The sequence below is a fragment of the Procambarus clarkii genome, chromosome 86, assembly GCF_040958095.1.
Source record: "Procambarus clarkii isolate CNS0578487 chromosome 86, FALCON_Pclarkii_2.0, whole genome shotgun sequence".
Classification (NCBI taxonomy): Eukaryota; Metazoa; Arthropoda; class Malacostraca; order Decapoda; family Cambaridae; genus Procambarus; species Procambarus clarkii.
In genome coordinates, this window is record NC_091235.1 from 20,152,797 (window position 1) to 20,169,602 (window position 16,806).

Genomic DNA, 16,806 nt, shown 5'->3' on the forward strand with positions numbered 1-16,806 from the left:
ACTCTCTATAAAACACTGTTAGCTTATCTGTTGCCGACGAAAAACTGCAGTTAGCTGTTTTAATGTATGTGTTGATGGCAGGGGGGCTGATGTACCAGCTAGTGTGTGGCAGAAACATAGTCAGTGAGGTATAGAACAAGTCTCTGCGCATCGCTAAAGGCACAAGCACAGTGCCTCTGTGTAACAGATAAGAGATAGCAGCAAGGAAGAGTAGGAGAGCCCACGACATGGAACAATATGTCAGCACAAGTCTTAAGCTGTGAAATATAATCGTAGTTTAGATGAAACCTCAGGTATGATAACGCTTAGTGTAATTACACTAGAGTAAGGACAAGTGTAGTGGCAATTACACTTACAGAACAAGTAGTGGAGTAATTTGTAATCCTGGCTGTGGTTTCTGAGGGCTGGTAGTTGTCATCTTATGGCAGTCACAGAACTCTATTATATTTTCCTCTAGCCATCAAGAGTAATATATCGACCGATGGGACTTGATCCAGATAATATATCGACCGATGGGACTTTATCCAGATAATATATCGACCGATGGGACTTTATCCAGATAATATATCGACCGATGGGACTTGATCCAGATAATATATCAACCGATGGGACTTGATCCAAATAATATATCAACCGATGGGACTTTATCCAGATAATATATCAACCGATGGGACTTTATCCAGATAATATATCAACCGATGGGACTTTATCCAGATAATATATCAACCGATGGGACTTTATCCAAATAATATATCAACCGATGGGACTTTATCCAGATAATATATCAACCGATGGGACTTTATCCAAGTAATATCTCGACCGATGGAACTTTATCCAAATAATATCTCGACCGATGGAACTTTATCCAAATAATATCTCAACCGATGGAACTTTATCCAAATAATATCTCGACCAATGGGACTTTATCCAAATAATATCTCGCCCGATGGGGCTGTATTTTAAACATCAGCTGATGGCTTTGTATGACAATAACACATCTTAGCATGAGTCTGTCTGTATCCAAATAGGAGAGAGTCTTGTGAGCCAGGGCCTCGTATGACTGTATTCAGAGGCGGCAGCATGCGTCATAAAAACGTAACGTGCGAGCTATACTAACATACACCGACTACAGAGAAGTAATACAAATCTGACGTTATATAAGAGTTTGTGATCAAACTCTTCAAGAGGTCTGTGACGTTATACGGTTCGTGGTGAAGGGAGAATAGACGTCACAGCAACGGGCGGGCCCCAGTTCTCTCTCTCCATTAGAAATTATAATTAGTTATGATTTAATAGAGGTAGTGAAGTCAGTCAGTTAAAGGCATGTTTCTAAAGCTAAATGATTGCGTTATTTGATATCATTAATGTTAAATACGGCAGCTCTTGTGAGTTTCTGTGGCTTACGAGAACGTGAATATATGAATATTATATATATATATATATAAACATGTATATATGTATGTATATGCACATATATGTATGTCCGTGTCTGTATAAAAGCTTTTAATTTGATCATGTAATAAAAGGAATTACAACTTTAATTTTACTTTTCCAAATAGTTTTCCCACCTCTCTCTTGTCTCCTTAAACAACAACTCACCCTGAAAATGGCGTCTTGGAATGTGAGACTTAATGCTTGAGACCAAGATAGTATAGTCTCTTAGCGAGCCTTGGGCTGTACAGACGGTGGTTGAAGGTCTTGAAAATTATACTTGAGAATAAGACTCCAGTGCAACATGGAATTTGTGGACTGGTTCATTGTTTTGACTTGAAAGCACACTTGTTATTTAGTATTATCGTTGCTTCTCCTGGATGACAATTTTTGTAATCACATTAAGATAACAAAATGTTTATATAGCAGGTAGTACACCAGGAGAGTCCCTGTGGCATCCTAGAAAATGGCATATTCTTTCTGCCGTTAGGTAGATTACTGCATTTCTTGGGCGTCGGAAAATTTGGATCTAGTCTCTAGTCATCAGATTTAAATTACATTTAGCTGGATCGGTTTCGTTAGCAAATGAGTTATCAAAAGAAGGTACCAGGCCAAAAGGACTATGTAGCAAGGATCGATTTCGTCTTTGCCCTGGAAACACAAACCGTAACTGTCTCTATTTTCCGCTTGGTTACAACTTGTAATAAAGTTGTTACATCTTGGCTTAACGTGTTTATGGCGTATTAGAACGTTGTTACAACTTAATATATTGGTTGTTATAACTGGTTAGGAGGCGTTAAAACTTGTTCGAACGTTGTACCAACGTCGTAGTTTCGGTGTGTGTTTGACGGGTGGAGCCATTCAAGAATGATTGTGTTGAATCTGGTCTGTGAGATTCTTGGAACACACATTACACAAACTTTAGATATCGCTAAGTGTTTTTGGATATTGATTACAACACTGCCGGTGACTTCACTCCTCATTCCATAACATTTGATACGTTAGTCCGTTATAATAAAGCTCTAGGATAGAATATGATTATAAAAGTAATATATATATATATATATATATATATATATATATATATATATATATATATATATATATAATTACTATAGCATATATATAGACTATATAAGACTTCAGATATCGTGTATTAGGCCTAGGAAGATTAGGTTGGATTGTCTTTGCAACATAAATAGAAAATAGTTTTCCGGTTTGTCCAACTCAATAATGCCGATTTCTACTATCTAATTTTGTTGTACGTCGGTATATATATATATATATATATATATATATATATATATATATATATATATATATATATATATATATATATATATATATACATACACTATGGTCCTCATCGTTACTATAAGTACTACCTAAACAGGAGGATGGGCTGGTTATGAACATGTTTTTAAGTAGTTAAAACCTAATGTATTTAGGCCTACATGGTATCATTAATCCTGACTACTCAAGCTGCAGAGTTAAACGACTTTTTGTGTTCCTAATTAGCATGTGTTCAAATGTAACAGTTTCCTGGAATCACCACGTGTTCAAATGGAACAATCAACTGGAATCACCATGTGTTCAAATGATGAACAATCAACTGGAATCACCACGTGTTCAAATGATGAACAATCAACTGGAATCACCATGTGTTCAAATGATGAACAATCAACTGGAATCACCATGTGTTCAAATGTAACAATCAATTGGAATCACCACGTGTTCAAATGATGAACAATCAACTGGAATCACCATGTGTTCAAATGTAACAATCAACTGGAATCACCATGTGTTCAAATGGAACAATCAACTGGAACGACTTGATAATGGTCACGTATGGACCAAAACGTCTTCACTTCCTCTGTTTTCAGACGTGAGTGGTGTGTATTATCAACCAAGTTACTGTGTCTTGCTGTCTGCAGATTGACCTTAAGAATCTGCAATTTGCTGGTAACATCTCTAGCAACGGTGGCTGGCGTTGCAACTTTCAACCTTGCTTCTTGGCCAAGTCTTAGGTCTTTCAGACGGAGGAAACATTCCATTGTTATCAATCCACTCGTCCTCTGATTGAAGATTGGTGCAGGTCTACAATATATGGAATTCCCTTCAACAACCACTATGAAGAATACATCTACGAATGAACAAACCCACAAGGGCCGTGACGAGGATTCGAACCTGCGTCCGGAAGCATCCCAGACGTAGAACATCTACAAGGTTTTGAAATCCTACACGACTTCTCCTGTGTACTGCTAACTCTCTTCTCTGGTTAGCGACGACAGGTCGTCCTCAAATGACAATTACCGTTGGCAATATATTGAAACCTGCAGTGGACGTCCGTAGACTTTCGCGACGTTTAAATAATATTTATCTCATTTTCATCCTGTGTGATGGGGATGGGACCCCATACACGCCCACAGCAACAGAACATGAACCGCAAGCTCACAGTAAAAGTTATTCATCTTTTAGATCGTCTTGAGTTCTCTTTACTTAATTACGTCCACTGATTACGTATTTTTGCTTCAATAAATATAGGTATAATAATATATATATAAAGAAATATAACTGTTGTATATGTTATCAATCTATATAATATGTTTATATATAAAATATAGCTCATGTCACTGTAAAATATCTTCAGGATTAAAGCTTCTTTCCTTCAAGCCATGAAGATTCGTGCTCTGGGTTTCCTCCTGAGTTGCTGGGTGGTAGTTCCAATTCTCTTCAAGCATAGCAAGAGGTGAATTGTCTGGGAACCTTCCTCGCTCGAACTCTTTCGTGTATGACAATTTCGGTTCTTAGAGGGCGTGGATAGGTGTGAACATGGGTAGGTATGGGCATGCGCAGGAGTGGGGATAGGTGAATGTGTGGGCAGGTGTGTGGGCGTCCGTTGGAGTAGGGATAGGTAGGTGTGGGCTTGGGGAAGGTGTTGGTGTTTTGTTTGGGCGTGGGTAGGTGTGGCGTGGATATAGGCAAGTGGGCCTGGAAGCCCTGGAAGCCTAGGATCACTGAGAATCCTCTCGTAGTCCTGGAACTTTAGGGGCCGTGGGCAACCCTGAGAATCTTGGGAGCCTTGGGAATTCTAGGAGCCGAGCCATCGAGCGCCGCCAGTCGTAAACATTTTATGGGGAGTCAACGAGTTTCCACATCGTAAAGTCGCCTTCTCTAACGTGAAAAATACGCCAAGAAGCCCGAGGCGGGGCCAGGGAAGGCACCCCCGTCATTCATTATTTTTCTCTTCGGACCTAAAATATGACTTTCCTTTTTGGTATTATTTTTTTCTATTGTAACAACGGTTGGGCTTGGCTTCAGACTGTCGTATATACGTCAAGCAAAATCATCACCAAAAGCAACTTTTTATGTTATCAAGCTTAATATAGGTCCAGTTTGTAACTGTTTCACTCAATAAATCTTGAAATTTGTTATAAATTTGTCACTGGGTTTCAGTAAACTGGTGATATTCGTTAATCACTGAGGTCTGCGTTGAAAGTTTTGTTTTCAAGATTTCTATAAAATATTTCAAAGTTACATGGCAACTGCCCCGATGCCGACTCCTCTGGCTCGACCCATTGTTACTGCCGACCGCCTCACTACCCACTCATCGTAAGCTTGAAAAAAAAATGGAGAGTAAAACAGAGTAAAGTAAAAATGAGAGTAAAGATGAGAGTAAAACAGAGTAAAGATGAGAGTAAAACAGAGTAAAGTAAAAATGAGAGTAAAGATGAGAGTAAAACAGAGTAAAGTAAAAACAGAGAGAGTAAAATGGAGAGTAAAATGGAGATAGTGTATTCGAGATTATTATTTACTTCAGTACATGTTTTTATAGCATGAGTTCAAACCGAAGATAAAATAGGCTGAAGAACACTGAAGAAAATATCTTGTATGGTTTCTGAAATATTTGGTTTCTAGGGGAAAACTTATCTGAAGGATTTATCTCTTTATTCCAACCCTTGGCTCTTTTTTCTTCCTTTAATCCCTATCCTTGGCCCTGTTTTCCTTTCCTTAAACCCTATTCTTGGCCCTGTTTTCCTTTCACTAATCCCTATTCTTGGCCCTGTTATCCTACCCTTAAACCCTATCCTTGGCCCCTGTTTCCTTCCCTTAAACCCTATCCTTGCCCCTGTTTTCCTTCCCTTAAACCCTATCCTTGCCCCTGTTTTCCTTCCCTTAAACCCCAACCTTGCCCCTGTTTTTCCTTCCCTTAAACCCCTATCCTTGCCCCTGCTTTCCTTCCCTTAACCCCTACCCAAAGGAGGCTGAAGAGAGCACCAGTACCGACAGAGGGCCGAGAGAACACCGGCCCCGTCCCTCTCCTCTGCTGTGTGAGCTCCTCCTTCACAACAAACACACAGTGTAAATAGCGCGACATGTCTCTTGCGGACCACCCCGGCTGCGGTAAAAATATTTATTTAATACCTCTCACTGGATTGTTGTTTTTTTGGTCTGGGGGGGACGGAGGGTATCGTGTAACTATGTCCATCGGTCAGTAAGTTCGAGCCAACGGCTGGTCTCGGCTCGTATGGTTGTATATCTTGTGGGCATTCATTGTATAAGATGGGAGTAATGTATGCACTCTGTGTCCACTCTATTCCCCCATCCTGTAGAGTGTATAATGAATGGCATTTGTGTGTGTTGTTATTACTTTTTTAATTTGTGTTTGTAATTTAATGCAATCGTTCTTCTGCTCTCTCTCTCTCTCTCTCTCTCTCTCTCTCTCTCTCTCTCTCTCTCTCATATATATATATATATATATATATATATATATATATATATATATATATATATATATATATATATATATATATATATATATATATTAGTATATTTTGGTAGCAGTCTTTCCTGTAGACATATTTTATTAAATATGACCGAAAAAGTAAGATTAATAATTCTAACACGAATTTTCTCAATCTTTCGTACATTATGCTTCACTGTTGGAGGTAAATCAAAAATCACTTCTCCAAAATTCATTTTTATTTCTAGTCTGACGCGACACGGGCGCGTTTCGTAAAACTTATTACATTTTCAAAGACTTCACAAATACACAACTGATTAGAACTTGCGTTTCCCTGATTTTATATCTACATTTGAGTGAGGTGGGAAGGGTGATGTGGCATTACATTTGAGTAAGGTGGGAAGGATGATGTGGCATTAGAGGATATTAATAGGGTATTAAAAGTATCAACACAAGACAGAACACGAAACAATGGATATTGAATAGAAGTGTTTGTAGAAACACTGTTTTGTTTGTTTTCTACAAACACTTCTATTCAATATCCATTGTTTCGTGTTCTGTCTTGTGTTGATACTTTTAATACCCTATTAATATCCTCTAATGCCACATCATCCTTCCCACCTTACTCAAATGTAATGCCACATCACCCTTCCCACCTCACTCAAATGTAGATATAAAATCAGGGAAACGCAAGTTCTAATCAGTTGTGTATTTGTGAAGTCTTTGAAAATGTAATAAGTTTTACGAAACGCGCCCGTGTCGCGTCAGACTAGAAATAAAAATGAATTTTGGAGAAGTGATTTTTGATTTACCTCCAACAGTGAAGCATAATGTACGAAAGATTGAGAAAATTCGTGTTAGAATTATTAATCTTACTTTTTCGGTCATATTTAATAAAATATATATATATATATATATATATATGCAAACAAGCCTGAATGGTCCCCAGGACTATATGTGACTGAAAAGTCACTTCTGGGGTGTGAGTTTTCAGTTATATATATATATATATATATATATATATATATATATATATATATATATATATATATATATATATATAAATATATATATATATATATATATTATTAAATATGACCGAAAAAGTAAGATTAATAATTCTAACACGAATTTTCTCAATTTTTCGTACATTTCGTTTCACTGTTGGAGGTAAATCAAAAATCAATTCTCCAAAATTCATTTTTATTTCTAGTCTGACGCGACACGAGCGCGTTTCGTAAAACTTATTACATTTTCAAAGACTTTAGTTCACAAATACACAACTGAATAGAACTTACGCATCTCCGATTTTATATCTACATTTGAGTGAGGTGGAAGGGGTGATGTGGCATTAACACAAGACAGAACAAAATGTGGTATTAATAGGGTATTAATTTCATCAACACAAGACAGAACAAGAGTATTAATAGGGTATTAATTTCATCAACACAAGACAGAACACGAAACAATGGATATTGAATAGAAGTGTTTGTAGAAAGCCTATTGGTCCATATTTCTTGATGCTTCTATATTGGAGCGGAGTCTTGAGGTGGGTAGAATATAGTTGTGCAATAATTGGCTGTTGATTGCTGGTGTTGACTTCTTGATGTGTAGTGCCTCGCAAACGTCAAGCCGCCTGCTATCGCTGTATCTATCGATGATTTCTGTGTTGTTTACTAGGATTTCTCTGGCGATGGTTTGGTTGTGGGAAGAGACCCCCCATTACGTGCTTATTGTTACATTATTTACCTGTTATATGTCACTTTTAATATGCGCATTGCCCATTCCTCCCATGTTATTATCCTGACTCCATTATTTACCCAACCCAATATTATAGGCGAGGTGTATGTTGTTTAAGATTCAGCTACTCGGAACAGGTTCCAAGTAGCACGGGCTATGGTGAGCCCGTAGTGGACTTACCTGGCACAGGAGCGGGGGAGAGGTGTATGTTGTTATAGATTCAACTACTCGGAACAAGTTCCAAGTAGCACGGGCTATGGTGAGCCCGTAACTTACCTGGCACAGGAGCGGGGCAAGTAGCATGGGCTATGGTGAGCCCGTAACTTACCTGGCACAGGAGCGGGGCAAGTAGCATGGGCTATGGTGAGCCCGTAGTGGACTTACCTGGCACGGGAGTGGTGCCGTCTCTGTGGCGAGGCGAAGCCATAGACATTCAGGCCATTAAAGTAGCCTGCTCTGAGCACTCTAATTTTCAAAGTAAACGTGCCGGCCACTCGGGACACTCGATGAAGAGCACCCCATGTGGTGCTCATATTGTATGAAGATGTGGGCACATATTGTACCCCCTCGTGGAGAGTGAGGTGGAGTCTGGGGTATATTTCAACCCCTCGCTGTAAATGGGGTATTACGGGCTATTCATGCCCGTGCCACCTCTTGGGAAGCTCAATCTTCATCAATCAATCAATCAGGTGGGGGTAGAGGCAAGCATTTAATCCATCCACTGTAATGACTAGGGAGTGAAGTAGAGGCTGGCATTTGTATTCCTTGTAGTGACACAAAATATGTCTTAATGAGAGTGTTACCTGGATATTGATCAGTATCTTACCATAGGTATGATCTTGAGATTCTTCAATTTGAATTAAGAGATTAATCATCAATTGCAGTGCAATTATTTATACATGAATGGATTATAATGAAATAGTTATATAGAATCCACATTCATTCCCAAATGCAAACATCTGAACACAGATTATTGTATTTTCAAAATAATTTTTTCTTATTATTAGCTTGCAATAAGGTTGTTTAACGACAACCACCATGTACCACTTTTATTATTATTCGTGAAGATGCTACTCCGGTGAAATGCTCTTTAAAGTGAGGTTCCGTTCAAATCTTGGTGTTATATGAACTTTATATTTATATATATATATATATATATATATATATATATATATATATATATATATATCTTGGTGTTATATGAACTTTATATATATATATATATATATATATATATATATATATATATATATATATATATATATATATATATATTTATATATATATATATCTTGGTGTTATATGAACTTTATATATATATATATATATATATATATATATATATATATATATATATATATATATATATATATATATATATATATATATTTAAGGCACAACTCTCCTAAACACGAGAGTGAAGTATACAACTTTAGAACACTTTCCCACCAGGAGACTCGAACCCTAGCCAGCACAGAAGCCTTCCAACAACTGGCATAACAGGTACGCCTTAACCCACTCCACCACCTGCTCAGACCCCTAGAGCACTAGAGCAAGTGAGGGGTCATTTTTACGTTTTTTCATCCAGTCCCAGTTAATATGGGAGAACACTGTGTCTATGCTTAAGGCTTAAGGCTTCACTCTCGTGTTTAGGAGAGTTGTGCCTTAAGCATAGACACAGTGTTCTCCCATATTAACAGGGACTGGATGAAAAAACGTAAAAATGACCCCTCACTTGCTCTAGTGCTCTAGGGGTCTGAGCAGGTGGTGGAGTGGGTTAAGGCGTACCTGTTATGCCAGTTGCTGGAAGGATTCTGTGCTGGCTAGGGTTCGAGTCTCCTGGTGGGAAAGTGTTCTAAAGTTGTATATATATATATATATATATATATATATATATATATATATATAATATAAACACTAAAATCGCCATGAAATCAGTAAGGTCGGTCATAGGGTTCTTAGTAATTTATGATATTGTCAGTTTGCCCTTATGTGGCAATTTAAAGGTGCCATTCATCCGTTGTGGTCATGTTGAGTGTCTGGCTGAATGGCATCCATTCGTGGCAACGGATGCCATGGTGCTTTGTGTAACTATTGGTGGGTGATCCGGTGGATGGTGATGGGTGCCACTGGGCTTTGTGTGGCGGTGGTGGTGGGGGGTGACCTATTGGTGGCGGTGGTGGTGGGGGGTGACCTATTGGTGGTGGTGGGGGGTGACCTATTGGTGGCGGTGGTGGTGGGGGGTGACCTATTAGTGGCGGTGGTGGTGGGGGGGGTGACCTATTGGTGGCGGTGGTGGTGGGGGGTGACCTATTGGTGGCGGTGGTGGTGGGGGGTGACCTATTGGTGGCGGTGGTGGTGGGGGGTGACCTATTGGTGGCGGTGGTGGTGGGGGGTGACCTATTGGTGGCGGTGGTGGTGGGGGGTGACCTATTGGTGGTGGTGGGGGGTGACCTATTGGTGGCGGTGGTGGTGGGGGGTGACCTATTAGTGGCGGTGGTGGTGGGGGGTGACCTATTGGTGGTGGTGGGGGGTGACCTATTAGTGGCGGTGGTGGTGGGGGGTGACCTATTGGTGGTGGGGGGTGACCTATTAGTGGCGGTGGTGGTGGGGGGTGACCTATTACTGGCGATGGGTTGCCATTAATGTCTTGCGTAAGTGTGGTTGAGGTCTGCCTGTAAGAGTGGCGTATAACAGCTTGCGTAATGACTGCTCTAGTGTCTCGAGGCTCAGCAGTTTCTCTGGTTAATCACTGACGGATTTATGCAATTTAAAATAGTGTCAGTCGGAGCAGTGTGGCACTTAGCGTTTTAATTATATTTAATGGACTCTCTGTCACTGTGCTGGGACAAATAAGGCTGTCAATGTTTTATTCATTCGTGGGTCTGTATCCTTGACCGCCTGAGAAGCATGGAAAGCACTCTTTATAGAGAGTGAGCACCCAGCCATTAGCCAGACCAAGTCGTGTTTCCCGCAGTTAAATCACTTGATTATACGCTCTCTCCCCCCCCCCCCGCTCCATGGCTCAAATAATACCCCCCTTTAACGAGATACGTGATGGCCAGCCCCCCTTCACTAATGTGTGCTGGCGTTAGCTATCTGTTCGCCACACTCGCGCCATCTTAAATATAATGGATCTGGCTGCTGCGCCCTTTTTATAGACTCCGCGCCGGGTTAACAGAGCTTAAACTCTGGTGCGTAGCTCAGAGTCGTCCGGGGGCGGAGGCGGTTGTGCTCTGGTCAGCACAGTTGCGGCTCCTGCCTGCGTCGATTTCAATTCAATTTCTCTATTATGCGCGCTATATCCACCTCGTGGGTGGTGGGGGAGAAGGGGTTATAGAGGCGCATAATCGGTTCAGGAATTGAGCGAAAGTACGCTATAGATCATATATTATCTGTAAATGCTTGTTCACCAGCGGGGACTTAAACAGTTTGGGCTGCTCCAGGTTTAGCCAACCACTTGGCTAAACCTGTGGATCGGGGTTCAACCCCCCAACCGTCCAAGTGGTTGGGCACTATTCCTTCCCCACCCTATCCCATCCCATATCCTGATCCCTTCCCAGTGCTATATTGTCGTAATGGTTTGGCGCTTTCCGACCGCTTCTGTGCCAGGTAAGTCCACCACGGGCTCACCATAGCCCGTGCTACTTGGAACTTGTTCCGAGTAGCTGAATCTATAACAACAACAACGGCGCTTTCCACTGCTAGTTCCCTTTGCTGCTCAAGGTGTGTGGAGTCTTCTGCCTTAATTACCCTTCAGGCTCCAGCGACTAAACTGAGCATTTTTTGTGTGAAGTAGTTTAGATTATGTTCCTTAAGAACATAAGGATTCGCACTGAAAATGATTGAACTAATTCACTTTGTTCAATACGCCCAAAGAATGTGTTATGTTTACCATATTTTTCTGGGTTTGAAAATATTATCAAGGCCTTGAAACTTTTTATATATATATGTATTGTTTAATTACAAAAATACTGTTGGAAAATTATTAGAAACAGTCTTCGTAGTGATAATTGTCATTTATAAAATTCCTTATAAAGACTGTAAGGTAAACATCTAAAGATTTGAAATTTAGAATTTCGCAACATAAATACTCTGAAAGACATGGCCAATTGGCTAATGCTTTGTTCATTTGTCAGAAAATTCTTAACAAATTGATTGGGAGATGGCTTCTTCAATAACGAACTGTAAACACTTTTAATAGGAACATAATTGAATCTGCTTTAATACAGATTACAAAATCATGTAATTTGAACATTAGCAATGATTTGTATAATTTAGATCCATTTTGATTGGTCTGTTAAATGGCGATTTGAGTAGGATCATTGATACACGTTTGTCTCACTAATATTTTGTTAATATCCACTATCTTATGCTAATATTATCCACGTATGGGCCTATTGGCCCATATGATGCAGCTCCTATTTATATCCGCCCAATCCCATTCATATATATGTCATTGTACCTCACTTCACTTCACCTCTCTCTTGCCTAAATATCCACTCTACTGACTTGTAAATCCTTACGGGTTATTCATGCCCTTGCCACCTCTTGGGTGGCCTAATCTTCATTGATCAATCAATCTTGTAAATCCATCCTTCTGAAGATGTATTATTTAATATGAAAGTACTTAAGTATATATATATATATGTATATGCATAAGCAACAGGGCTCCATTAAGGAACATATAATCTCTTCCCACAACCAGACTATCACCAGAGAAGTCTTAACAAACAACACAGAAATCATCGATAGATACAGCGATAACAGGCGGCTTGACATCTGCGAGGCACTACACATCAAAAAGTCAACACCAGCAATCAACAGCCAATTAATGCACAACTATATTCTACCCACTTCAAGACCCCGTACCAGTATAGAAGCATCAAGAGGAAGTATGGGCCAATAGGCCCTTTGCAGTTACTTCCATTCTTCCCTCATTTATCCATATTTATATTTATGGAGCCGGTCGGCCGAGCGGACAGCACGCTGGACTTGTGATCCTGTGGTCCTGGGTTGGATCCCAGGCGCCGGCGAGAAACAATGGGCAGAATTTCTTTCACCCTATGCCCCTGTTACCTAGCAGTAAAATAGGTACCTGGGTGTTAGTCAGCTGTTGTCACGGGCTGCTTCCTGGGGGTGGAGGCCTGGTCGAGGACCGGGCCGCGGGAACACGAAAAAGCCCCGAAATCATCTCAAGATAACCTCAAGAAGATACAATTTATACCCATTGCACGGTGTTCTGTCTTGTGTTGGTCAAAAGTTTGTTCACCTCATCCAAAACTGTTGCAACATATTACCTCACCCAAATGCGAATATATATATATATATATATATATATATATATATATATATATATATATATATATATATATATATATATATATATATATATATATATATAATATTGTTTCTTGCTCGTTCCCTTCCTTCCCTCCGGGTGTGCGCCTTAGTAAAGCATCTTCTCATTAGTAAAGAGATGCTCATCTGGTGGAAGAAATAGGGCTTGTTTAGGTGCACCACCTCGCTCTTGCTACGTGACCAGTCTTCATATGTGCGGGTCTAGCTCACTCGCTCCCTTGTTATCCTCCTTTTTTTGTAACTCTTCACAACTCTTGAAAACTTGATGAAACGTTAAAACGTGCATCGGTGCAGGACCGCTAAAGCCTCGCCCCAGCTCTTTTGTCCTAAGAGCAACTAAGAGTAAAAATTGCTTTTGTTATGCGCGATGAGTCTTAAGAGTTACGTGTGGTTAGTTTTACTCTGGTGGACGGTCCTGGGAGCCCTGGAGGGTGTGTAGTGGTTGTGAGTCTTTTAGTCTCTAACACTGTATCTGATGAATTTATAAACATATATGAATTATAATCCAACAGTGTAACAAGGTTATAAATTATCTTCTTTGACAAGGAGGAAATCTAATTTTTTAGCCGCGGTATCAGTACTGCACAACTGTAGAACGCTCCACAGTGTGCTAAAATAACTGATGTGACAAAAACTCTCTCAATAACAGCAACAATGGTAATATTACTATTTTATAATGAAGTCAAACCTTACTTTAAGGTAATTTCTCTGTGTAACAAGCGTTTACTAACAGTAGACTCCAGTGTATTTGTCCACTGCCTCACTGGGTTGCTGTAGGACAGACTTGGTAGTTTCTTCATATGTGTCATCACTAATGAAAAGAAACGTAGAGATATAGACAAAAGAACGTTAAAAAAAAAGCTGTGATTATCGCAGCAAGGAGTCCACCCACTTGTGGAATTAAGTAATTTAACCCTTGGAAGCAGAGTAGATGAATGCACTCTGAGAAGAAATGAGCTGATTATCCCGTATTTAACATGGTCAGGAGTGTTTGGTAGCCCAATCAACCCAGGTCATAAGTTTCGTCAACACCAGTGTGGCAGTAATCAAAACACTAGACGCGTCTTAATTTCTGCCTTCCATCTCGCCGAAGAAAAAAAGGGTTGGTATTCTCACCAAGAATTTAGTATCGTCTTCGAAATTATGTATTCCAGGAGTCAGGTGCAATAATTTCCAGCGACACTCATCTGTCAAATATTAAACCTGCATTTAAAGCAGCGACTGCAAGCAGAATCTCCTAATAGTTCATTATTATTTGTTTGCTTGTGGTGAAAACTGCGGAATTTTCTGACTAGTCATTTGGTTTATATATATATATATATATATATATATATATATATATATATATATATATATATACATATATATATATATATATATATATATATATATATATATATATATATATATATATATATTACACAGAAAGAATAGGGGTGGTAGGAGAAGATATTAATGTTATATTGATTGCCATATTAATTGGATATTAATAAGACATTAATTGCCATATTAATGTGTTCAGTGAGGATCCACAAGGTCTTCTCTGAGTACTCTTTATTTTCTTCTCCGAGGCTATGGGTCCCAACACTTGCACCAGAGGTGGCACCCCTCTATCATAAATATATACATATCCATTATGAAAATCATTTTGAGGCAATTGAGTGACTCGAACCTGCATTCTGGTGAATCCCAGTAACTTGCCATAACCGACTTGGCCACGATGGTACAAAAGTCGCCCATCTCGGAACACTACAGAATTCACTGGGAGGTTCTGGAGGCACCGAACCGGAGCCCAACCAGGGTTTTTACAGTCGACCCGTGCTTACATCTTTACACTACTCTCAGATCTCTCACATTTAGTGTTATATGTATCAGAAAAAGGACCTTTATATATATATATATATATATATATATATATATATATATATATATATATATATATATATATATATATATATATATGTATACTCTCGATGGAGTAGTCTTCTTGCATTGATAGTAGACCTCAGTCCCAAGGGCCCAGTACTACTGGTGGTGTACTAGTAGCAACATGTTGTTGTTAAGATTCGCTACTTGGAACAAACAGTTCCAAGTAGCACGGGCTATGGTGAGCCCGTAGGTACTAAAGTAGCAACAGTAGACTTCACGCCCAGTGCACAGTACTTCTAGTCGAGTTTGTGCTTGTTACAATTACTTTAACACATGATGGGGATATTTACAACTATGAGACACGAAACGATTTCGTGAACGGGGCTCCGTAACCCCCTTCTCGTAAGCTTCCGCGTGTTCCCGCGTTTATGTTCGCTAATTGCCTTTTTTTTCTTTGAGTTTACATTTGAGTCGCCAGTAAATATGTAAATATTTGATTGACAACATCCTTGTCGCATTTAAAACTATAATGACCGTGCTAACAACCATAACTCTTAAACCTGGTAATTTTGATGTTTGTTTAAGTGATATTTGTTTGAGCGGTATGGTTCCCTTGCCGACCACAGTAATACATGTTTTATTTGTGTGTGTGTGTGTGTGTGTGTGTGTGTGTGTGTGTGTGTGTGTGTGTGTGTGTGTGTGTGTGTGTGTGTGTGTGTGTGTGTGTGTGTGTGTGTGTGTGTGTGTGTGTGTGTGTGTGTGTGTGTGTGTGTGTGTGTGTTTGTGTGTGTGTGTGTGTGTGTGTGTGTGTTTGTGTGTGTGTGTGTGTGTGTGTTTGTGTGTGTGTGTGTGTGTGTGTGTGTGTGTGTGTGTGTGTGTGTGTGTGTGTGTGTGTGTGTGCGTGTGTGTTTTTATATGTTTGTACACGTGGGCAGATACGCGTTCTCAAAGGAGATTTTTAAACGAATTCATTATAAACTTGAAATGCGTGTATTTGCCTAATGCTATGTACTCTGTGCTATGTGTGGCGATACATGGTTGTGGTGATCAGTTTTCTATATTGTTAATTTGGCGTTTCAAACGTAATGTTAATGAACAAATAAGGGCCGTGACAAGGGTTCGAACCTACGTCACGGCCCTTGTGGATTTGTTCATTTGATGCATCACGTTAATGTGATTTCTATGTGTAATAATATTAATAATAGGCTAATAATATTTAATAATAAAGTATATTAGAAGCTCACCAACTCGCTCTCTTAAGATTTACAGTCAAACAAGATGTACAGAATGTGACAACCAGATAAAGGTTTCCTTAGCAAAAAAACAAACAAATGTTGACTCTTATCTGTTGACTCTTATCACCCGAAATATGCAAATAACAGACCATCAATTAAAGTGCAAAATGGCATCGTGACATATTCCTGTCATGACAGCTGCTGCCTAACATGCTTCGTCGGTGGTGCTTTGTCGTCTGTAGAGTTTCCTAACAGATTGTCGAGGTTCCAGGACAATCTTGAGATGATTTCGGGGCTTTAGTGTCCCCGCGGCCCGGTCCTCGAACAGGCCTCCACCCCCGTGAAGCAGCCCGTGACAGCTGATTAACACCCAGGTACCTATTTTACTGCTAGGTAACAGGAGCATCAGAGTGAAAGAAACTGTGC